Source organism: Cetorhinus maximus, chromosome 9 (genome assembly GCF_964194155.1).
Source record: "Cetorhinus maximus chromosome 9, sCetMax3.hap1.1, whole genome shotgun sequence".
Classification (NCBI taxonomy): domain Eukaryota; kingdom Metazoa; phylum Chordata; class Chondrichthyes; order Lamniformes; family Cetorhinidae; genus Cetorhinus; species Cetorhinus maximus.
In genome coordinates, this window is record NC_135887.1 from 45,577,979 (window position 1) to 45,602,965 (window position 24,987).

A 24,987-nucleotide genomic window follows, 5' to 3' on the forward strand; every position below is an offset into this window, starting at 1 on the left:
GCAAGGTCTTACTTATCTAAGTAATTTCACAGACCAGTGGTTAAAATCACCATGCTCTCATTCTGCCAAGGATGGGTGGAAATCAAATTAAATCAACTGTCACTTAAAATGCTTCCTCCCACCCCCATTATCTTTATTTACTGCTATGGAATGGTGCCAGTTAGATAGACCCACGGATAAAGAGACAAGTACACATATGGTTGCCCTTTCAGGAGCCAAACATGGTCACTGGTTCTTCTGGGTTTTTTTTTTTGACAGGGTGTGGTTGCAAGTTCAAGTGCTTCATTTTCCTTCCATTTGTAACATTTTAATATATTATGATTATTAAAGCACTCTCCAGTATTGAATGGCATGTGTGAAAATGACTTCTGGTATGAAGGGCAACCCTTGATTGAAGCAAAACATGTACTAATGAGATTTCCTCTTTAAACACCTTCCACTGTACTATTGCACATAGGAACTAAAATAACAAACTAGTACATGAGCACCATTTATCTACTGTGCTAGTGGATTAAAGTGAAGACAGGACAGACTTTATTTTATTCCCTTTTCACTTCAGGACTTCCCTAATGAGAAGCAAAATGTTTGTTACTGTTAGTCAGTGCGGATTGAGATATTAATATTATTGTGGTTTCCCTTTTAAATCTGTTGGACAGGAGAAGAAAATCTACTTTGCTTGTGATAATGTTGGGATCTGCAGGTTGCTCAGTTGAATAATATAGATGTCCAGACAGCAAGTACCACTGATAGTCCTGCAGCACTGAGAGATCTGACAGCTGAATCTGAAACTAGGCCAGAATTTTCGGGTCAGCAAGCGGGGGCGGGGCCCGATCGCCGACACGTAAAATGACGCGTGGCGACATCGGGCGGGCATCCTGACGTCACTGCGCGTCATTTAGATTTTCAGTTCAGCGGATGCGCAGCCGCCTGCTGAACTGTCAGAGGCCTATTAAGGCCATTTAAATATCAATTAAACTAATAAACTGAGCTGCCCGTCCAGCCTTAAGGTTGGCGGCCAGGGAAAGAGCACAGGCGGCCTTCGCATTTTGCATGGAACCTCATCCACGGGTGGGATGAGGTTTCATGAAGTGTTTGTAAATTGAATAAAAATTTTTATAAAAATTAATTGACATGTCCCAGCTCATGTGACACTGTCACCTTTGTGACACCTCTGTGCCTCAGAGATTTCTGTGCTCTTCTGCACGCATGTGTGAAAGAGTGCAGGCCCTGACTCAGGGAACCCTCTCCCTGCCCGCACAGGGAGCACTCAGCGCTTCTGGGCGCATGTCACGCTGGGCGGGCCTTAATTGGTCCATGTAAAATGGTGGTGCAGACCCGATCGGGGGCGTCGATTGGGTCTGCGCCCGCCCCCGCACAACACCCCCAACAGGGGGAACATTCTCCCCATAGACTGTACAACCATTTAGTTTTTGAACGGGCCTGAAGTTTAAAGCCATGGGTTTTGAATCACTGAAGAAAAGAGTTTTAGAAAATGCGTTGAGCTGAAACAAAATAAAATACGTTAAGTTTCCAGCTGGCAATAATTTTTATCTAACATATCAATTCTGCAGAATCTTTTCCGTAAACATAATGAATGCAGCAAACAGTTTATTGTTCCATGGTTTCTTACAGGGCCTGATAGGGTAGATGTGGATAGGATGTTTCCCCTGGCTGGTGAGTCTAGAACCAGGGGACACAGTCTCAGAACAAGGGGCTGGCCATTTACAACTGGAATGAGGAGGAATTTTTTCACTCAGTTGGTGGTGAACTTTTGGAATTCTATGCCACACAGGGCTGTGGAAGTTCAATCACTGAGCATGTTCAAGACAGAAATCAATAGATTTCTGGATACTAATGACATCAAGGGAGATGGGGAGAGTGGGGAGAAATGGTATAGAGGTAGATCATCATCCATGATCCATTTGAATGGTGGAGCAGGCTCACTGAGCCGAATGGCCCACTCCTGCTCTTATTTCCTATGTTCTTATGTTCCCATGTTTAAGCTCAAACTCACGGCGTAAAAACAATATTAGATGGATAAGAAATGGACATTATAGCCTGCAAAAAGACCTGGGCCCATCCAAAAAAGTGGCTAAAACATCCAATTTAGCAACTTATAGATTCGGAGAGATTTGCTGCCACGGCTTTCAGCAATGGTGAAAAATAGACTGTTCTGCATTGGATGAACATAAAACATTTGAATAGCAGAGAAAATTGAGCAATTTGTATAAAGGTATGCCAATCTGATGTCCACTTCACATTCCTGCTGAAGTTGAAAGTCCAGGTGAATGAGTGTTCGATTGAAATAAATCACATGTAGTTTAATGATTTGCACATTTCTCCCAAATACTTGTTCACATGACTATTCCCCTCAATGGAACTGCTTTTCACTAAAAGCTGAGAATTCCTATGAACTATCTAACCTACTAGTTACATCCTCAGTATGCCCTGATAAATTTGTCAAACAATTTCTCTTTCACAAAATATTGACTCTGTCTGATCATGCTATGATATATTAAGTGAATTGTTAAATACTTCCTTAATAATAGATTTCAGCATTTTTCAGATGACTGATATCAAGCTAACTGGCCTGTAGCTCCCTGTTTTCTCTCTCACTCCTTTCTTGACTAGGAGTTCTTTCTTTATGCATTTACAGGATGTGGGTACACTGGCTGGGCCAGCATTTATTGCCCATCCCTAATTGCCCTTCAGAAGGTGGTGGTGAGATGTCTCCTTGAATCGCTGCAGTCCCTGCGGGATCAGACTCCACTCCCCTCTGTTCCCCGCCTAACAGGGAGCCAGTGTTATCAGTCAGGCTGGCCTCCAGCTAGGAAGTCTGCTTTAAAGAAAGGACACATATTATCCATTAAAGTTCCACCACATGACTCCAGGTTTCCCAGCCAAAACTTCTTTCTTCTACTCATAAGTCCTGCCCAAGTAAATATCAGGGCCTACAGCTTTGCAGCAAGTGACTGAAAGAGGGAGTCATTATAGGCAGCACCTTCCAAACCCACAACTGCTACCATCTGGAAGGACAAGGACAGCACATACATTGGAACACCACCACCTGGAAATTTCCCTCCAAGCCACTCACCATCCTGACTTGGAAATATATTGTCATCCCTTCACTGTCACTCGGTCAAAATCCTGGAACTCCCTCCCTAACAGCACTGTGGATGTAATTACACCACAGGGACTGCAGGTTCTAGAAGGCAGCTCACCACTACCTTCTCAAGGGCAATTAGGAATGGGCAATAAATGCTGGCCCAGCCAGCAATGCCCACATTCCATAAATGAATACAAAAAAATTACAGTAGTGTTACTAGACCAGGGTTATAGGATTCCAAGTAACAGGCAGGGAATGTGTTTTTGAAAATAATATGCTTTCTCAGTAACTTAGCTCTCCTGGTTATACAATATCAAGCCAAAATCATACAATTTGAGTTCAGCAACGAGAACTGCAGCAGGTTCCAACACTTGGAATCTTTTGCTGCATCACGTTGCTTATCAGCAGATCAAATCAAGAGCAAAGGGAGAAAGAGCAAAACACAAATTATTCATTTTAATGGAACAATTATTTTCCCTGCATTGTTCTCCCCTATTCTCCTGGAGGTGCTGACTGTTGTATTTTATTAAATCAGCCGACTGTCAGACTGTCTCAGAGGCAAAGGCGTAGACTGGGTGAAAAAATTTTTTGGGTGAAAAGTTTGGTGAGATTGAATAATCTTGAAAAATTAGAGCATGAAGGGGTCGTAAGAAAAGACAAAACAAGGAGAGGAATGGAAGAAAATAAATTAAGCGTGGATAAATGAGAAGCCAGTGAAGAGCTGTCAGAGAGGTGAAATTGTCAGCTGTTCGGAACTAGCCCGTGCTGATTTCGAAAGGAGAGTAAAAAAGAAACAAATTGTGACATCACGGGAAAGAAGCAATTTGATTGGTTGGAGAAGAAACTAGCTGTTTGGTAAGTATCTGGTGAGTATCTAGTAAGTGTTTAAGGTTTATCCTATTCCTAAGATTTAAATAAAGTAGGAACTGCACTTATGGTAAGGTTTATTAAGTAGGGCCAAGTAATATAAAGTTAATAGAAGTAAACCAAAGTAAAATAAAGTAAACATAAAAGAAGTAACTTGAAGCCATGGCAGGATGGCTCGGTCGTGTGGAATGCATGTCCTGTAATATGTGGGAAGTCATGGATGTTCCCGATGTCCTGGACGACCACACGTCAGCTGTGGCTCAGTCCATAGCACCCTCGCCTTTGAATCAGAAGGTTGTGGGTTCATGTCCCACTCCTAGAAACCAAGAACTGTGTTTGTACTCAAAAGAGTTGCAATCTGTGACTGTTGATAACTGGAATGAATTTTTGTCCTGGACGACCACACGTGCAGGAAGTGTCACCAGGTGCAGAACCTTGAGCTCCAGATTTCAGAGCTCAAGTGGCATCTGGAGTCATTATGGTGCATCTGCGAGGCTCAGAGCTACATGGATAGCATATTCAGAGAGCAGCTTAGGAGCCTGGAGGTAGAAAGGGAATAGGTGACCGCCAGGCAGCCCAAGAAAACTAGGCAGGTAGTGTAGAAGTCCCTTGGGGTCCTGCTCACAAGTCGGTTTTCTGTTTTGGAAGCTGTTGAAGGCATTGATTCCTCAGAGGAGTGCAGTCAGAGCTAAGTTTGTAGCATCACGAGCAGCTCATCTGTGATGGAGGGGAGAAAGAAGAAAGGAATAACTATTGTAATAGGGGAACATTAGTTAGGGGAACAGGCAGGCATTTCTGTGGCCATAGACATGACTCCAGGATGGTATGTTGCCAGGGTCAAGGATGTCAAGGAGCAGCTGCAGGGAATTCTTTCTGGGGAAAGGTGATCAGCCAGAGGTCATGGTCCAAGTTGCTACCAATGACTTAGGTAGGAAATGGGATGAGGTCCTGAAAGCAGACTTTAGGGAACTAGGAAGGAGATTGAAAAGTAGGACCTCCAAAGCAGTAATCTCAGGATTACTCCCAGTCCTACATGCAAGTGAGTCTAGAAACAAGAGAATTGAGCGATTAAACAGGTAGCTGGAAAGCCGGTGTAGGAGGGAGGGCTTCAGATTTCAGAGGCATTGGGGCTAATTCAGGGGAAGGTGGATCCTGTACAAGCTGGACAGTCTACATCTGAACAGGACCAGGATGAATATCCTCGTGGGGAGATTTGCTAGTGCTGTTGAGGTGGGATTTAAACTAGATCGGCAGGAGGATGGGAACCTGAGGGTAAAGTCAGAGCAGGGAACGGGAGATCGTGAATTAGTGGGTGACTCTGAAAGACAGAAGAAGCACAGGTTTAAAAGTGTACAGCACAGGAATTTGGCAGTGTTAAAAGGTGTATATGTAAATGCAAGGAGTATAACAAATAAAGCCGATGAGTTGAGGGCAAAGATAGACACATGGCAACATGATATCATTGCTATAATGGAAACTTGGCTTAAGGAGGGGCAAAAATGGCAGCTCAACATCCCTTGATATAGAGTTTTCAGACAGGATAGGGAGAGGGATAAAAAAGGTGGAGGTGTAGCATTATTGGTTAAAGAATCAATTACAGCTGTGAGGAGGGATGATATACTAAATGAGGCATCAAATCAGGCCATATGGGTTGAGCTCAGAAATAAAAAAAGGGGCAGCCACACTGCTCGGAGTGTACTATAGACCCCCAAATAGTGGAAGAGAGTTAGAAGAGCAAACATGTAGGCAGATTTCTGAGTACAAAAACAATAGGGCAGTAATAGTTGGGGACTTCAACTACCTGAATATCAATTGGGATACGAATATTGTGAAGGGCACAATAGGCGCAAAATTATTGAACTGCATTCAAGAGAACTTTTTTAGCCATCACGTAACAAGCCCAATGAGACAGGGTGCAATTCTAGATTTGATCTTAGGAAATGAAGCTGGGCAAGTGGATGAGGTAGCAGTAGGGAATCATTTTGGAGATTTGATCATGATACAGCTAGATTTAGTATCATTATGGAAAAGGACAAAGATAGAACAGGAGTGGAAGTTCTAAATTGTGGGAAAACAAATATTTCGAGGCTCAGAGGTGAGCTGGCGAGAGTGGACTGGATACCGCTATTAGAAGGAAAAACAGTGTCAATCAGTGGGAGGCATTCAAAAGCAAGATTCTACGGGCACTGTGTAGACGTGTCCCCACAAAAAAAGGGTGGTACTGCCAAATCGAGAGCCCCCTGGTTATCCAGAAGCATACAGGCCAAGGTAAAGCAGAAAAAGAAAGCTTATGACAGTCAAAAAAAACTTAACACTATAAAAAGCTTAGAGGAGTATTGAAAGTACAGGGGCGAAGTAAAAATGGAAATTAGGAAAGCAAAGAGAGGATACAAAATAAAATTGGCAGGTAAAATCAAAGAAAACCCAAAGATGTTTTACCAGTGCATTAAGAGCAAGAGAATAACTAAGAAAAGAGTAAGGCCTATCAGAGATGTACATGGTAACCTGTGGGTTGATGCAGAAGATGTGGGCAGGGTTCTCAATGAGTACTTTGTCTCTGTCTTCACTAAGGAGAGGGATGATGCAGACATTCTAGTTAATGAGGAGGAGTGTGAAATAAGCATAGAGAGAGAGGAAGTACTGGAGGGACTGGCATCCTTGAATAGGGCCGGATAGATTGTATCTCAGGCTGTTAAAGGAAGTGAGGGAGGGAATAGTGGATGCTCTGAGGATCATTTTCCAATCCTCACTGGATACAGACGAGGTACCAGAGGATTGGAGATCTGAAAATGTTGTACTATTATTTGAAAATGGTGCAAGGGATAGGCCAGAAAATTATAGACCAGTCAGCCTGACTTCGGTGGTGGGCAAATTATTGGAAACAATTCTGAGAGACAGGATAAACTGTCACTTAGAAAGGCGCGGGTTGATCAGGGACAGTCAGCATGGCTTTGTTAGGGGAAGATCATGTCTTACTAACTTAATAGAATTTTTTGAGGAAGTAACAAGGAGGATTGATGAGGGTAGTGTAGTTGATCTTGTCTACATGGATTTCAGTAAGGCATTTGACAAGGTCCCACATGGCAGACTCGTCAGATACATGAGATCTCATGGGATACAGGGGAAGGTGAGAGTTGGATCCAAAATTGGCTCAGTGACAGGAAGGAAAAGGTAATGGTCAATGGATGTTTTTGCAGATGCAAAACGGCTTCCAGTGGTGTTCCACAGGGTTCAGTGTTAGGGCCCTTGATGTTTGTTGTATAGATTAATGATTTGGATATAATATTGGAGGTATGATTGGGAAATTTGCAGATGACACAAAAATTGGCCATGTAGTTGATGGTGAAGGGGATAGCTGTTGTCTCCAGAATTATATCAATGGTTTGGTTGAGTGGGCAGAAAAGTGGCAAATAGAAATCAATCTGGAAAAGTATGAGGTAACACATTTGGGGATGGCAAACAAAGCAAGGGAATACTCAAGCAGGAAAATATTGAGAGAGGCTGAGTAAGTGATTGACCCTGGAATGCATATCCACAGGTCCCTGAAAGTGGCAGGACAGGTGGATAAGGTAATCAAGAAAGCATATGGAATGCTTTCTTTTATTGGGTGAGGTATTGAATACAAAAACAGGGGTGTAATGCTGGAACTGTATAAAATGCTGGTTAGACCAGAGCTGGAATTTTGTGTACACTTCTGGTCACCACATTACAGGAAGGACATAATTGCTCTGGAGAGAGAACAGAGGATATTTACAAGAATGCTGCCAGGGCTTGAAAACTGTAGATTTGAGGAAAGATTGGATAGGCTAGGGTTGTTTTCCTTAGAACATAGTAAGCTGAGGGGTGACCTAATTGAGGTGTACAAAATTAAGAGGGGCCTAAATGGGCTGGACAGGAAAGACTTGTTTCCCCTAGCTGAAGGGTCAACTACCAGGGGGCATAGATTTAAGGTGATTGGTAGAAGGATTAAAGAGGAAATGAGGAAAAGCTTTTTCACCCAGAGGGTGGTGGGCATCTGGAATTCACTGCCTAATTCGGTGGTTAGAGGCTGAAACTCTCAACTCATTTAAAAGGTACTTGGGGTCTGCATCTGAAGCGCTGTAACCTGCAAGGCTACTGACCAGGTGCTGGAAAGTGTGATTAAAATGAGCAGCTAGTTTCTTTTACATCTTTTTCTGGCTGGCACAGACATGAAGGGCTGAATGGCCTCTTTCTGCGCCGTAATTTTTCTATGGTTCTAAGAGGCTTCAATTTGACAATGCAGGTTAGAAAATACTGGGAAAAAACACAAAATGCTGGAAATACTCAGTGGATCAGGCAGCGTGTGTGTAGAGAGAAACAGTTGCAGGTCCATAACCTTTCATCAGAAAACAACTGACCAATCTGAAACATTAGCTCTGTTTCTCTCTCCACAGTTGCTGCCTGACCTACTGTATCATAGAAGCATAGAAATTTACACACCGAAGTAAGCCAGTCACGTCATTCTGCCTGTGCTTAAGTCTCACATCGCCTCTGGTTTTCTGTAACCTTGTACGCTCCTCATGCCTGTTTCCAGCATTTTCTGTTTTTATTTCAGATTTGCAGCATCACAGTATTTCACATTTCCTTTGAAATATGCTCTTATCATTAAAACAGGCAATTATGTGAAATTTCAATGCTTCCTCAAAGAACCGTGTACAGCTCCTTTGATAAAGTCAAAAAAAGCTGGAAAAACTCAGCAGTCTGACAGCAGCTGCGGAGAGGAACACAGTTAACGTTTCGAGTCCGGATGACTCTTCACGGGACTCTGATGAAGAGTCATACGGACTCGAAACATTAACTGTGTTCCTCTCCGCAGCTGCTGTCAGACCTGCTGAGTTTTTCCAGCTATTTTTGTTTTTGTTTCAGATTTCCAGCATCCGCAGTACTTTGCTTTTAACCTTTGATAAAGTGATTGTGGAGCACCAGAAGATCTGAAGTTTGATCCTCAGTCTAATGTTATCTTAGTTCCTCTCCACTGGGGTAATTGAAGATGAGCTATCACCACAGAGCAAGTTCCTCATCTTAAAAGTATAAGCAATAATTGGGTTAAAATGCAAGCAGGAAATTTCCAAAGAGAGTAGAGAGAAAGAGACAGACAGACAGATGGAGCTAGAGAGATAATTGGAGGTAACAATATGGGAAATTAAAGGGATTTTTAGAGTTGGCAATAGAATGAAAATCACTACCAGAAATGATTGGAATGTTGGAGAGATTTAGAGGAGAAAATGAAAGCTAATTTGAGGGGATAGGAGATATAATCAGAAAGAGGGATAGTTGGAAGGTTTTTTTAAAATGTTATTAGTATTTACCATTTCATCCAATTGCTTTCAGAGCATTGATCAGGTGGCTGATTTTACATTCTCTGCAGGTGATTCCTACAAAAAAATAAAGAGATATGTAAGAGCCAAGCTGGGAATGGTGAGGGAAGTAGGTTTCTGCCTGCACAGGCAGGCAGGCTGGCAGGCAGGCTGGCCGGCTGGCCGACGTGCTCAACAATATTAATATTCCTCTCCTCTAGATGAAAAATCTAGCCCCTACACACAGACATGAGGAATGACCTCTTGAGAGAATCTCAGTGTGATGCTAGTGCCTTGTGGAGCATCCCCCATTGTGTTCCGCTGCCTTTAGAGGAGGAGTAGGTACAGACTAACACCTCCATTATCAGTTTAACTGTTCGCTCAGCCACACCAAAATATTCACAAACGTTTAGAGTACTATATTTGATGAATAATAGATGCAATACTATTATCAGACATCTATTGTGCTGTATTTGAAACTATTTTTTGAATGTTAAAGTTAATTCCACAGTGCAGCTTCTGTGAAAATATTTGGGCTGTTGTCTTCTGTCACAACTTGCTGAAGTGAGCCCTGCCAGTGGTAGTGTAAATACTGAGGTACGTTACTCACCACAAACAGGAATCTGAGCACTGCCAGACCATCAGAATGTTTTAGAGCATCTGCAAAAGGAATTGTAATTTTCATTCTAGTGGACAATATGCAACTGCAGAAGACAGATTCATGATAGTTACAAATTGCACAGAATACTGCATAGTCATTATAGTTATAATCAGCTTACAGCAGGATGGCACCAAAATCTTTGTGTATTTAAATTTATAGTACATCACATGGTGGGGCCATTGTTGGTGTAACCTAATGTTAAGATTTGGGAACACCTTGGGCTGCATACAATGATCCAGGATGGATTACTAAGCAGTCAACATAGAGGACAACTCTATTGGAGAGGAGGCCACTCCTTCTCTCTGAATGAAGTTAGGAAAAATTCTGTACTGCCCAAGTATCAATTCTCTCACTTGAACTAATTTGGCTCGGTGAACATGAACTTCACTTAAAGTATGGAATCAGAACATAACAAAATGAGGTGCTGTTTCAAATGTGGCTTTGAAGATACAATTTCAATGACTTTCCAGCCTAACAATCTGAATAGGAAGCAGATATTCGGGATAACAACAGAGTGACATCAAGTGTACACTACAGCTGCTCACTCGAAATATTCCGGAGTAAATGTTACTGGCCAACCAAAGGCTGTAATAATGATTCACAGTATCACAGTACCTTTACAGTGCAGAAAGAGGCCATTTGGCCCATTAAGTCTGCACTGGCTCTCTGAAAGAGCATTCCACCTAGTCCCCTCCCCTGCCTTATCCTCATAATTTTGCACATTCTCCTGGTGGCAATCCAATTCCAACACCAGCAGCAAATCATTTTACCCTAAGCACCATCATTTTCAAGAGAAGAGAGGAAAAATAGAGCAGGGGAGAGAAACTATTTTCAAAAATAAAAAAAGCATATATCCTAGTTCTTCTAAACTGAATTACAACCCGGTTTTATTTTCTTGACATTCATTTAAGTTGAAGGAGTGTTCATCTTACCTTTGATGAAAGCAAAATACTTTCCAGTGGTACTTAGGGAAATCTGAAATAAAAACAGAAAATGCTGGAAAAACCCAGCAGATCTGGCAGCATCTGTTGGGAGAGAAATGCTTCGAGCCCCTTGTGACTCTCCATCTTACCTCCATGGGGTACTGTTCCCCATCTATTGTATTCCGTGAACCAGGATTAGGCTTTGTTCCCCAATGATAATGGAAATTATCTGCCTTCATGCATTTGGAATTAATTCTAATGTCTTCTTTTAATGTCACCTGAACTATAAGCAAGATGCAAAAGAAAAAGGGAAATAAGTCAACAAAGGTTTACAACTGACAAGCCTCAAACTTTGCTAAACCTGTCTATGTTTTTAAGATAGGGTTGCTAACTTTGATTGGGCGTGTTGCTGAAGATTTCAGCACATGGCCACCTATCTCTATCTGCCCCAGACAAAAAGCTATTCCTCCAATTTCCAATATTTTTATAATTAATGAGCAAAAGTGTTTGAAGTAAATGAAAAAGAACATAATTTGTTTTAATGTCCCAGTATACATAAAGAAGATGTTTTCACCTTTGGAAAAGTTCAAAAACCAGGAGTAAAAATTTTTTAAAATTTAAATATATATTTTATGCGTTTTTTATATTTTCATAATTTAAATATATATCTCTATAATGACCAGTCTGTAAATTGTTTTTCTTAGTTACAGTAAAATATATTTTTAAAAAATATATAACATCCACACAGCTACATACTTCGGCAGAGAGGAAGAAGCTGATTAGTGAGTAAATGGTAAGATATTCCACTTATTCTACTTGTAATAAATAGTTTGTAAAGTAATGGCAGGGCAGCTTGGCTGAGTGGAATGTGCATCCTTTCGAATGTGTGAAGTTGTGGATGCACCATGTGTCCGAGACAAGCACATCTGCATCACCAGCTGCAGAAACTTGAGCCCCGGGTTTCGGAACTCGAGCGGCGGTTAGAGTCCCTGTGGTGCATCTGTGAGGCTGCGAGCTACGTGGATAGCATGTTTAGGGAAGTGGCCACACCGCAGGTTAGGAGCGTGAAGGCAGAGAGGGAATGGATGACTGCCAGGCAGTCCAAGAGGACAAGGCAGGCAGTGCAGGGGTCCCCTGAGTTGATCTTGCTTGGTAACCAATTTTCTGTTTTGGATACTGGTGAGGGCAATGGTTCCTCTGAGGAGTGCAAGAGCCAAGTCCATGGCACCACAAGTGGCTCAGCTGCACAGGCGGGGAGCAAGAAGAGCAATAGTGATGAGGGATTCATTAATTAGGGGAACAGACAAGCATTTCCGCAGCTGTAAACATGACTCCATGGTGGCATATTGTCTCTCAGGTGCCAGTGTCAAGGGTGTCACAGAGCTGCTGCAGGACATTCTTCTAGGGGAGGGTGAACTGCCAGAGGTCATGGTCCACATTGGTACCAACAACATAGGTAGGAAGAGCGATGGAGTCCTGGAAGCAGATTTTAAGGAGTTAGGAAAGAAATTAAAATGCAGGACCTCAAAAGCAGTAATCTCAGGATTACTCGCAGTGCCTTGTGCTAGTTAGCATTGGAATAGGAGGATTGAATGAATGAACACCTAGCTGGAGAAATTATGTAGGAGGGAAGACATTAGATTTCTGAGGCATTGGGACCAGTTCTGGGGTAGGTGGTACCTGTATAAATTGGACGGATTGCATCCTAGCAGGACCGGGACTAACATCCTAGCAGGGAGATTTGCTAGTGCTGTTGGGGAGGGTTTAAACCAACTTGGCAGGGGTGGGAACCTGAGAGGAATCTCAGATTGTGGAGAAGCAAAACTAGTAACAGAAAGTAGAAAAGTAGTAAGTGAAATTAGAAGGTGGACGTAGCAAAGGCAAGCAACAAACAGGATTAAAATACAGAATAATATTAAAAAGGCAAAGTTAAGGGCACTCTATCAGAATTTGCAACAAGATGATTTGAAAGCACAAATAGAAGTAAACAGATTTGATTTAATTGCCATTACGGAGACATGGCTATAGGGCAACCAAGGCTGGGAACTGATGTGGCACAGAAGGAAACCATTCAGCCCATTGTGCCTGTGATCACTGTCTGAAATGCTACTCAGCTTAAAAAGAAACTTGCATCCATAGTGCTTTTCATATCCACCAGATGTCTCAAAGCACTTTACAGCTTTTGAAATGTAGTCATTGATATAATATAGGAGCCAATTTACAGACAGCAAGCTCCTACAAACAACAACATGATAATGACCAGATAATCTCTTTGGTGATGTTGATTGAGGAATAAATATTGGCCAGGATGAAAGGGATAACTCCCCTGCTTTTCTTCGAAATAGTGCCATGGGCTCTTTTACTTCCACCTAAGGGGGCAGATGCGGCCTTAGTTTAACACCTCATTCAAAAGGCAGCACCTCTGACAGCAAAGCATACCTTCAGCACTGCACTGGAGTATCAGCCTTGATTTTTGAACTTAAGTCCTAGGGCGGAATTTTCTGCTCATCGGGTGAGTGCACGCCCAACCCGAAAGAGCGTAAAATGACTTGCGATGATGTCAGGCAAGCATCCCGACGTCATCACGCACTTGCGTGATATTTCAGTCAGCAGGCGCGCGCGCAATCCGCAGCGCATCCACCAACAATTGACAGGCCTATTAAGGCCATTAACAGTCCAATTGAATTAAATTTTTCACTGCCCGTCCAACCTTACAGTTGGCAAGCAGGCAAAAAGGCCAAGCGACCTTTGGATTTTTTGCAAAACTTAATCCACGGGTGGGAAGAGGTTTCGATTCGTCATTAAAAAAAATATAAGAATTTCAAACTAATTTCTAATGTGTCCCTGCTCATATGACAGAGTCACATGAGGGGACATGTTAACATTTTAAAACTCTTTCTTTTATATTTTGCAAAATCTTCATCTCCCTGAGGCAGCTCTGTGCCTTAGCTTTTCCTGTGCTCCCCATGCGCATGCCCAAATTTGCACACTCACCCTCCTCCCACCACGCACAGACAGCGCTGAGCACTGCAGTGCACGTTTCACACTGGGCAGGCCTTCATTGTCCTACCAGTATGAAATTGCAGTCAGGCCCTGATCATGAGCAGCAGTCAGCTTCCCAACCGGTCTCGCTTGCCCCCGGCCGATGAGGAAAAAATCCTGGCCCTAGAGTAGGAATTAAACCTGCAGCCTTCTGGATCAGGGGCAAGAGTGTACCAACAGAGCTGCAGCTGACACCTTACCATTTAGCTTATACTGCCTCTTCTCATTCTACTTACCAAAATTAATCTCTTCATGTTTCTCTGTGTTAAACTTCATCTGCCATGTCTCTGCCCATTCCACCAGTCAATGCCTTCCTGAAGCCTGTATACTTCATTTCTAAGCTTCACGTCATCTGCAAAGTTTGACATTATACGTTATTCCATTCATTAATATAGATCAAAAAGAGCAGTGGTCACAACATCGAACCCTAGGAGACACCACAACGCACTTCACTCCAATCTGAAAAACAATTATTCACCACTACAGTCTCCTTCTGTCCCTTCAGCTATTTCATAGCCATGCAGACACCGACTGCCCCTTCAAGGGCTTCAATTTTGCTAACTGGTCTATTATGTGCAACTTTATCAAATACCTTTAGAAAGTTTGAAAGTTTTGTTTTGAGAGGTTTTGAAAGTTCATGTGTACAACATCAATCACACTATTCTCTTCAACCATGTTCGTTATTTCATCAAAGAACTTAATCAAGTTAACCAAACACAATTTGCCTTTAACAAATCATGCAACCCTTTATTCATTAGCCTATATTTTTTCAAGTGCCAATTAAACTTTTCCCCAGATTAATATCACTAAAAGCTTCTCCTCTGCCACCATTAGGCTGCCAGATCTGTAATTGCCAGGGTTATCCATCTCTCCTTTGCAGACAGGGTGTAAGATTTGTAATCCTCCTGTTCTCAGATATCACTTCCTCTAAGCAGAAAAAGTGTGGCCAGAGGCCTCCACAATCTCCACTCTTACTTCCTTCAGCAACCTAGGAGGCATTCCATCCAGACTGGGCACCTTTCCCACTCTGAGCACTGCCAGCTTTTTAAGTACTGCTTCTTTATCCACTCTTTCCAACTACCCTACTACCTTGTCCTCAACTGTGCCAAAGTAAATTCTTTCAGTCGAATGGACTGAATTTTCAGAACTTACTTAAGTGACCATGGTTTGCTACAGTCCACTTATCAGCTGTATCAGGATGGTCACAGGCCTCAAAGATAACGGGAACCAATCTCCTATCAATTTGAGCATTTTGGTGGCAATGTTGATGGGGGACTGCTTCGTCATTCCACATGCTGGATAACCATTCTTCCATGTGCTGGGTCCTAGAAAGGATGATACAAATCAATTATTTGTGTATTTCTATACCAAAGCATTCAATATTAGCATGGCCACGGAAACCACTATCATCACTACATAAAGCATTTGTAGGTTCAAGTCCTACCTCAAAATTTGACTGCCTAACCTAGATTGACACCTCAGTGCAACACTGAGGGATGGCTGCATAGTCAGAGGTGTCGTCTTTTGATGAGACATTAAACTACGGACCCAACTGCCTGCTCAAGTGATTGTAAAAGATCCCAATACAATATTTGAGGAGGAGCATGGAGTCTGGGTTAACATTTATCCCTCAAGCAAAACAAATTAATTGGTTATTTACTTCATTGCTGTTTGTAGGACACTGATGTGCATTTGCCAACTAAACAACAATGATTACACTTTCAAACAAATATTTAAATCACTGTAAAGTGCTTTGGGACACTTTATTCATAATCCAAAAATAAAACAAATTTAATAAAGCAACGCCTATTACAGGAATTGATTTTGTTATCGTTGGCCAGGCTTCACAATTTTAAGGTGTTTGCCAAATATTTGAAGAAAAATATTAAAGGATTTGAGAAAAGAACAGGAAAATGGGACTTGAGTAGACAGCTGGAGCCAGCAACGGAACTGGCATTTACACAGATGTGTCGGTGCAAAATAGTCTCCATCTCATTTACATTTCTATTGATCAGAACAAAATGACTGGTCATCCCAGTACTTATGGTGTTGGAAAATTTAATTCCAAACTGAAATACATCGTTTTCACTTTAATAAATTAGGTAAAAATGTGCAAAAGTATATATTATTTGATGATTTTTTAAAAATTCATCACTGCCAGCAGACCACAAGACACTGGACTGGAAATGACTTTGATGTATATCCTATTACAAGTGCTGGACTTTATAAGATGGTTCTGCTTAAACCGTCTCCTCTAACTCAAAGTAAACTGGAGTGGTTTGGCAAGGGTAGGGGGGCGGGGTGACCTACAAAATCTGTCCAGAGCCAAACCCAAGTGACCTGCTTGTTATGGAGTCAGAAACTCAAATCAAAACATATTGAAAGTAAGGTGCATTTTTTAACATCTTGACACAAAAGCCTTCTTGCTGCCCAGACTTAACAACAGTTGCTGCTACGCAAGGCAGGGGAAAAGGACTATTTTCAGGTTAACCACTAAGAAAATTGTTGGTAAGGATGAATCCCCTGTTCAAAGAAACAAAGTTTGTGGAAAGTAAAAGACCAAAGAGTCACCAGAGAATGCTCTGCTACCAGAAGTCCATTTGAATATGCTCAGAAGATTGGGTAAAGGGACTTTCTTGTAAAAGGACACTGAAAGACTCACCCTGATGGGGTGGGGAGAAGAGATCCAGTTAAAGCCAGGAGGAGCTTGGGACTTTCAACAGAAATATATTGGAGTCTTGAATTTAGAGTGTGGTATGTCATGATGACAGGAAAAGATGATTGAGTGAGAGCTACCTACAACTTCATCAGCTAACCACAGACATATTGAACTGTTTAAAGAAGACCTATTTAAAAAAATACAAGAAAAGACACTGATCAAAAATGGCTGCCACGAGTCACCTGATGTCTGATACTGTAGAAGTTGATCACTTTTCTGAAAAGTTTCTATATGAATTGCAGTACAGACCTGTTGCATGGAATTTCACACCTGGGGGATGTCAAGGGCCACTTCAAACAGGGACTGTCTTGCAAGGAAGGCATACAAAGTGCTGGACTTTGATCAGCTGTAGTTCTATCAAGACAATGGGAACTGCTAAGCAGCTAGATGCTCATCATATACTTAAAACCTCTGTGGGGGATGAAATAACTGCCATCTCCTGTTGATTTCTATCTTGAAATGTGTCAAATGTGATACTAAAAGTAATGACACAACTAAGTAAACAATAGCAGCAGGATGAGTGACTATTGTGATTTAAACTAGCATCATGTACAGTTCAAACCTTGACTGTCTTTCTTTTACTTTTTGCGAGGCTGTTGTCTTTATTTTCCTTACAATATTTTTCCTTTTTTAATGTGAATAATAATAATTGGAAAATTGCTGTATGATGTGTTAGCGCATGAACATTTAACATATTTGTGATAGAAAAGACACTGTACTAGACAATATAATATAGTACACCTGCATGCAGACTACCACCAAATACAGTCTTTAACTCCTTACCACAGCTGGTACCCTGGACGTCATAGCACCAGTCTCCTGGACAAAAACAAAACACAAAGTTAGTTAATTTCTTAAATTGCCTCTAATGGTTCTGAAAGATTCTACAGTTATTAGTTTGCCAGGGATTTTTTTTGCATTTACATTCAAGCTATCCTCAACTACCTGCCCCCAGGGTGTACATTGGAAACCTGAGCAAATTTACAACAATCTTCAAATAAAATCTTGTTTCAGAAATGCAGTGGGGCTTGCATATGCATTTAATCTTCCTGTATTATCAAAGTACAATGTGCTGGGCTTATTATATCAATCTTTAGCGGTTAACCGAGTCATGCACATACAGAATTGTTTGTGTTGGCTTATTCTTTCATGCTTTAAAAGAACAGTACTATCATGGTTCATTGTGTTAAATTTATATCTTATTTCATCTAATCCATCAAGAAATTATTAATCCACAGCTACTTTCTGTTTAAAAATATAAACAAAATGGAGAAATGCTGCATTTACACTAGTGTTGATGCAAAGCAGTTACATTTTGGATCATTGCTAAGAATGAGTAATATAAATTCAGAGTCCAGGCTAATTTAGGGTGATGCAGTGTGCAACTCCCTCCAAAGTTTCATTTTACACCTGGCAAGAATCAACGCAGAACAAAAACAGAAAAACCTGGAAAAACTCAGCAGGTCTGACAGCATCTGCGGAGAGGAACACAGTTAATGTTTTGAGTCCATATGACTGTTCAACAGAACTAAGGAAAAATAGAAAAGAGATGAAATATAAGCTGGTTTAAGGAGGGGTGGGACAGGTAGAGCTGGATAGAGAGCCAGTGATAGGTGGAGATAACCAAAAGATGTCACAGACTAAAGGACAAAGAGGTGTTGAAGGTGGTGATATTATCTAAGGAATGTGATAATAGGTGACATTAAGGGTAGTAAGCAGGATGAGCAAGGTACAGATAGCCCTAGCGGGAGTGGGGTGAAAGGAAGGGATCGAAATAGGCTAAAAGGCAGAGATAAAACAATGGATGGAAATGTATTTAAAAATAATGGAAATAGGTGGGAAAAGAGAAATCTATATAAATTATTGGAAAAAAGGGGGATCGGAAAGCAGGTGGAGATGGAGGAGAGAGTTCATGATCTAAAGTTATTGAACTCAATATTCAGTCTGGAAGGCTGTAAAGTGCCTAGTCGGAAGATAAGGTGCTGTTCCTTCAGTTTGTGTTGAGCTTCACTGGAACAATGCAGCAAGCCAAGGACGGACATGTAGGCATGAGAGCAGGATGGAGTGTTGAAATGGCAAGTGACAGGGAGGTCTGGGTCATGCTTGCGGACAGACCGAAGGTGCACAATGCAGGCTTTGGACCAATTCAGGCTTTGAATTTGCTCTACGCCTTCTAGGATTTTGATAATACTATAAATTTTAGAGTTTTAAATCGGTTTGAAGTAATATTTTAGGATTTTGCCTTAGCCATTAAATAGTCCAGTTTGAATTTCTGTCTGCTGAGTATGACCATTAAATAGTTAAAAGAAGGCTGAAAGCAGTCACAGCAGCTGACTAGAGGTAAAATTTTTAGCTTGCTGGGCGGTCAAGCGCCCGACACGACCAAGAGTAAAATGACGGGTGATGACGCCGGGCGTGCATCCTGACATCATCACGCACTCATGCAATATTTCGGTCAGCAGGCGCGCGCCGGAGTCGGCAGTGCACCCACCAACAATTAAAAAGCCTATTAAGACCATTAAAAAGTTAATTAAAAGAAATTTATCACTGCCAGTCTAACATTACGGTTGGTGGGCAGGCAAAAAGACTAAGCGGCCTTTGCACTTTTTTGGAAACCTCATCCACGGGTGGGATGAGGTTTCCAAAAGCAAATAAAAATCAAATAAAAACTTTATTTTTTCATTAATAACATATCACATCACATGAGGGGACATGTTTCATAAAATTTATAAAATCTTTAATTTTTTAAAAAAATAATTTCATCACCTTGAGGCAGCTCTGTGCCTCAGGGAGATTATGTAGCATGTGCATGCGTGAAGGTCACGTTCGGCTAGCTCACATTCCCTCCCCCGCCCACACAGGTAGCGCTGAGCACTGCCGCTCACCTTTTATTCTGGGCAGGCCTTAATTGGCCCGCCCGTGTGAAATTGCCTTCCGGGCCCGATTGCGGGCAGCAGTCGGCTTCCCAACCACCCCCGCTGAGCCCGCATATCAAGGGAAAAATTCTGCCCTAGGTGTCAGTTTTTCTGGTTCAAAACAGACACCATGTTTGTTTTAAATACGCTATGTGCAATTCAAGATTTCTTTGTCAGCCTTAAAGAAATAAGAAAAAGTTTTGAACTCAGTAGCTGGATCTTCCCAGAAGGGAAAAAACAGTTTGGACCAGTATTCTTATTTCCCAGTTTTTACTGCTTTTTCCTTCTGTGTTAGTGTGACACCTTATCATTAAACAAGAGCCATCATGTCTTTGAATTAGATTTAGGTTTGCTAATGCCTTGATCTATTAACCATATCAGTAAAACAGAACGCCTGTATTTTAAAAAGACATTCTTTCCTGATATTGTACTAGGAATAACTACTAACATCTGTTCTTAATTCCCCTAGTATCCACGGGAATATGTTAGCCTATGAGTTGTTCACGATAGTTTGTATTATTGATAAGAGGATATAACTGCTCTATATCTACAAGGATGTGTAATTTGTTCACAATGGAATGTAACTCCTGGGGCCTAAAGGAACTAAGAGATGAACATTTACCTCAGCCCCACATGACTCCAGTTACAGAGCTGGGATGACCCCAGATGACCCTAACGTGTAGACAATGAAAGGGGTTAATTCAGACAATTTCCTAATAAGGAATGAGACATTCAGAATTAGGGTAAAAAGTTGAAAACTCAGTCTTTAATGGCACAGATTCATCAGCGTTTCTGTGGTGTTATTCTTCTGCGACACAGTTTGACATTACTTCAGCAACAGAAGAAGAAAGGTATCACCTGTGCTGGCAGCTTTCAAGGAATCTTTGGGCCTTGAGGGATAAGAAACTTCCATGCTGTCTTCATTGCCCACTTCTCTGTATTAAATTCCATCTTCTACTTGTTTGCCCATTCAGCTAATCTGTCTACACCCTGTTGTAGTGGATTTTTTTCATTCATGGGATGTGGGCTTCGCTGGCTGGGCCAAAGTTTATTGCCCATCCCTAGCTGCCCTTGAGAAGGTGGTGGTGAGCTGCCTTCTTGAACCGCTGCAGTCCATGTGGTGTAGATACACCCACAGTGCTGTTAGGAAGGGAGTTCAAGGATTTTGGCCCAGCGAGAGTGAAGGAATGACAATATATTTCCAAGTCAGGATGGTGAGTGACTAGGAGGGGAACTTCCAGGTGGTGGTGTTCCCATCTATCTGCTTGTGTTTGTGGATGTGGTGTCAATCAATAGGGCTGCTTTGTCCTGGATGGTGTCAAGCTTCTTGAGTGTTGTGGGAGCTGCACTCATCCAGGCAATGGGGAGTATTCCATCACACTCCTGACTTGTGCCTTGTAAATGGTGGACAGGCTTTGGGGAGTCAGGAGGTGAGTTACTCATCGCAGGGTTCCTAACCTCTGACTTGTTCTTGTAGCCACAGTGTTTATATGGCTAGTCCAGTACAGTTTCTGGTCAATGGTAACCCCCAGGATGTTGATAATGGGGGAATCAGTGACGGTAATGCCATTGAAGATCTAGGGGCAATGGTTGGATTCTCTCTTGTTGGAGATGGTCATTGCCTGGCACTAGTGTGGCACAAATGTTACTTGCCACTTGTCAACCCAAGCCTAGATATTGTCCAGGTCTTGCTGCATTTGGACAGAGACTACTGCAGTATTTGAGGAGTCATCAATGGTGCTGAACATTGTGGAATCATCAGCAGATATCCTCACTTCTGGCCTTATGATGGAAGGAAGGTCATTGATGAAGCAGCTGAAGATGGTTGGGCCGAGGACACTACCCTGAGGAACTCCTGCAGCGATGTCCTAGAGCTGAGATGGCTGGCCTCTAGCAACTACACCCATCTTCCTTTGTGCAGCGGAGAGTATTCCCCCTGATTCCCATTGACGCCAGTTTCACTAGGGCTCCTTGATGCCACACTCGGTCAAATGCTGCCTTGATGTCAAGAGCAGTCACTCTCACCTCACCTTGGGAGTTCAGTTCTTTTGTCTATGTTTGTACCAAGGCTGGAACGAGGTCAGGAGCTAAGTGGCCCTGGCGGAACCCAAACTGGACATCAGTGAGCAGGTTATTGCTAAGCAAGTGCCACTTGATTGCACTGTTGATGACCACTTATATTACTTTACTGATGATGGAGAGTAGAATGATGGGGCAGTAATTGTCCGGGCTTGATTTGTCCTGCTTTTTGTGTACTGGACATAAATGGGCAATTTTCCACATAGCCGGGTAGATACCAGTGTTGTAGCTGTACTGGAACAGCTTGGCTAGGGGCACGGTAAGTTCTGGAGTACAAGTCTTCAGTACTATTGCCGGAATGTTGTCAGGGCCAATAGCCTTCCCAGTATCCAGTGCCTTCAGCCATTTCTTGATATCACGTGGAGTGAATCGAACTAGCTGAATACTGGCATCTGTGATGCTGGGGACCCCCGAAGGAGGCCAAGATGGATCATCCACTCGGCACTTCTAGCTGAAGATCATTGCGAATGTTTCAGCCTTGTCTTTTGCACTGATGTGCTGGGCTCCCCCATCATTGAGGATAGGGATATTTTTGGAGCCTCCTCCTCCAGTGAGTTGTTTAATTGTCCACCACCATTCACGACTGGATGTGGCAGGACTGCAGAGCTTAGATCTGTCTATCACTTTCTGCTTATACTGTTTGGCACGCAAGTAGTCCTGTGTTATAGCTTCACCAGGTTGACGCCTCATATTTAGGTATACCTGGTGTTGCTCCTGGCTTGCCCTCCTGCACTCTTCATTGAACCAGGTTTGATCCCCTGGCTTGATGGTAGTGTGGGGTATATGCCAGGCCATGAAGTTATATATTGTGGTTAAGTTCAATCCTGCTGCTGCTGATGGCCCACAGAGCCTCATGGATGCCCAGCCTTGAGTTGCTAGATCTGTTCGAAATCTATCCCATTTAGCATGGTGGTAGTGCCCACCACACGATGGAGGGTATCCTCAATGTGAAGGTGCGACTTCATCTCCACAACGACTGTGTGGTGGTCACTTCTACCGATTCTGTTATAGACAGGTGCATCTGCAGCAGGCAGGTTGGTGAGGATGAGGTCAAGTATGTTTTTCCCTCTTGTTGGTTCCCTCACTACCTGCCACTGACCCAATCTAGCAACTATGTCCTTTAGGACTCGGCCAGCTCGGTCAGTAGTGGCACTACCGAGCCACTTTTGGTTATGGACATTGAAGTCCCCCACCCAGAGTACATTCTGTGCCCTTGCCACCCTCAGTGCTTCCTCCAAGTGGTGTTCAACATGGAGAATCACTGATTCATCAGCTGAGGGAGGGCGGTACATGGTAATCAGCAAGAGGTTTCCTTGCCCTTATTTCACCTGATGCCATGAGATTTCATGGGGTCTGGAGTCAATGTTGAGGACTCTCAGGACAACTCCCTCCCGACTGTATACCACTGGCCACCACCTCTGCTGGGCCAGGGATTGGGCATACCCGTGGATGGTGATGGAGGTGTCTGGGACATTATCAGTAAGGTATGATACTGTGAGGATGACCATGTCAGCCTGTTGCTTGACTAGTCTGTGAGACAGCTCTCACTATTTTGGTACTAGCCCCCAGGTGTTAGTAAGGAGTACTTTGCAGGGTCGACAGGGCTGCGACTGCCATTGTTGTTTCCGGTGCCTCGGTCGATGCTGGTTGATCCATCCAGTTTCATTCCTTTTTTGTGACTTTGTAGTGGTTTGTTACACTGAGTGGTTTGCTAGGCCATTTCAGAGTGCATTTGAGAGTCAACCACATTACTGTGGGTCTGGAGTCACATGTAGGCCAGACCAGGTAGGGACAACAGATTTCCTTCCTTAAAGGACATTAGTGAACCAGATGGGTTTTTACAACAATTGACAATGGTTCCATGGTCATCGTTAGGCTTTTAATTCCAGATTTTTATTAAATTCAAATTCCACCATCTGTCATGGCGGGGTTCAAACCTGAATTCCCAGAGCATTACCCTGGGTCTCTGGAATACTAGTCCAGTGCCACTACGCCATTGCCCCACCCCTTAATTGATATAAGCCTCACTGTTTGCCACACCTCCAAGTTTGGTATCATTGGCAATTTTAAAAATATATATTCTGCATTCCAATATCCAAGTTTATGTGGTCCTAGCATTGACCTTTGGGGAACAACACTGTCTACCATCCTCCAGGCTGAACAACAACCATTTACCATGACTCACTGTGTTTTGTCCTTAGGCCCACTATTTAACCAAGCTGACATCTATTCCATAAACCTTAATTTTGTTATCCATCCTTTTAGATGGTATTTTGTCAATCGTTTTCTTAAAATCCATATAAACATCTATTGCATTCTCATCAACCTTCTCTGTTACTTCACCAAAAAAAATTCAAGAAGATTAGACAAACGCCATCTGTCTTATACAAATCCATGCTGATTCTCCTTCATTAACTCAAACCTCTCCAAGTTTTTCCCTGATTGCTGTTTCTAAAACTTTACCCACCACTGATGTTAAACTGACCAGCCTGTAGTTACTGGCTGGAATGTCCTGACACCCTTTCTTGATCAAGGGTATCGCATTTGCCACTTTCCAATCCTCTTGTACCTTTCTTGATTCTGGAGTGGGTTGGAAGATGATGGCAAGACCTCAACTATCTCCACTCCAACTTCCCTCAGCAACCCGGGGTGCAAGCCACAGGGACCAGGCGACTTATCCATCCTAAGCACAGGCAGCCTTTCCAGTACCTCCAGTACCTCCTGCCGATCAATTTTCACCCCGTCCATTACCTCTACCATCTCTGCTTCTCCCGATATTCTGCCAGCATGCTCGCCCTGAGTAAACTCCGCTACAAAGTGTCCATTTAATATTCTAGTCTTGCCTTTAGCTCAGGTGATTCTGGTATATTTTGTGCAATCCGAACACTTGCATTAGACCAATCGCTCCCAGTTATTCATGAATCTCCCTGACAGAAAGAGGAGTGCAAACAGACAGGAAGATGGGGCACAACAGGAGATCCGCTGGTATTTCAGCCCCGTGCGGTTAAGAGGCCGGGAACTAAGCAGATTTTGCCGCTTTATTAAGCTGGGTCTCAGTCCCTCTGCTTAGCAGCTGCCTCATTGCACTTACCCCCAGCTTCATAAGAAAATGCTCCGCTATTGATAAATCATTAGGGACGGTTCACGGCGGCTTTATCCCATTTTTACAATGAAACGAGATGGGAAAGGAAACTGGGTCAAATCGACCCAGTTAAAACATCACCATGAATTGGAGACTTACCTGATTCCAAGCCCAGGGAGGGCAAACAGAGGCTGATGAGTAAACAAGTCAGTGGGCGCATTCTCTCCCCCTTTTTATCCCCCTTTCAGTTCCTCTTGTGTCAAAATTATTTTGCA

The 24,987-nt window shown here is 42.6% G+C and overlaps 1 pseudogene; it reads right to left on the reverse strand.

The window, feature by feature from the left end:
- Positions 1–644: 644 nt before the first annotated feature.
- On the reverse strand, positions 645–24,987 carry LOC144684320 (carbonic anhydrase 15-like; annotated as a pseudogene).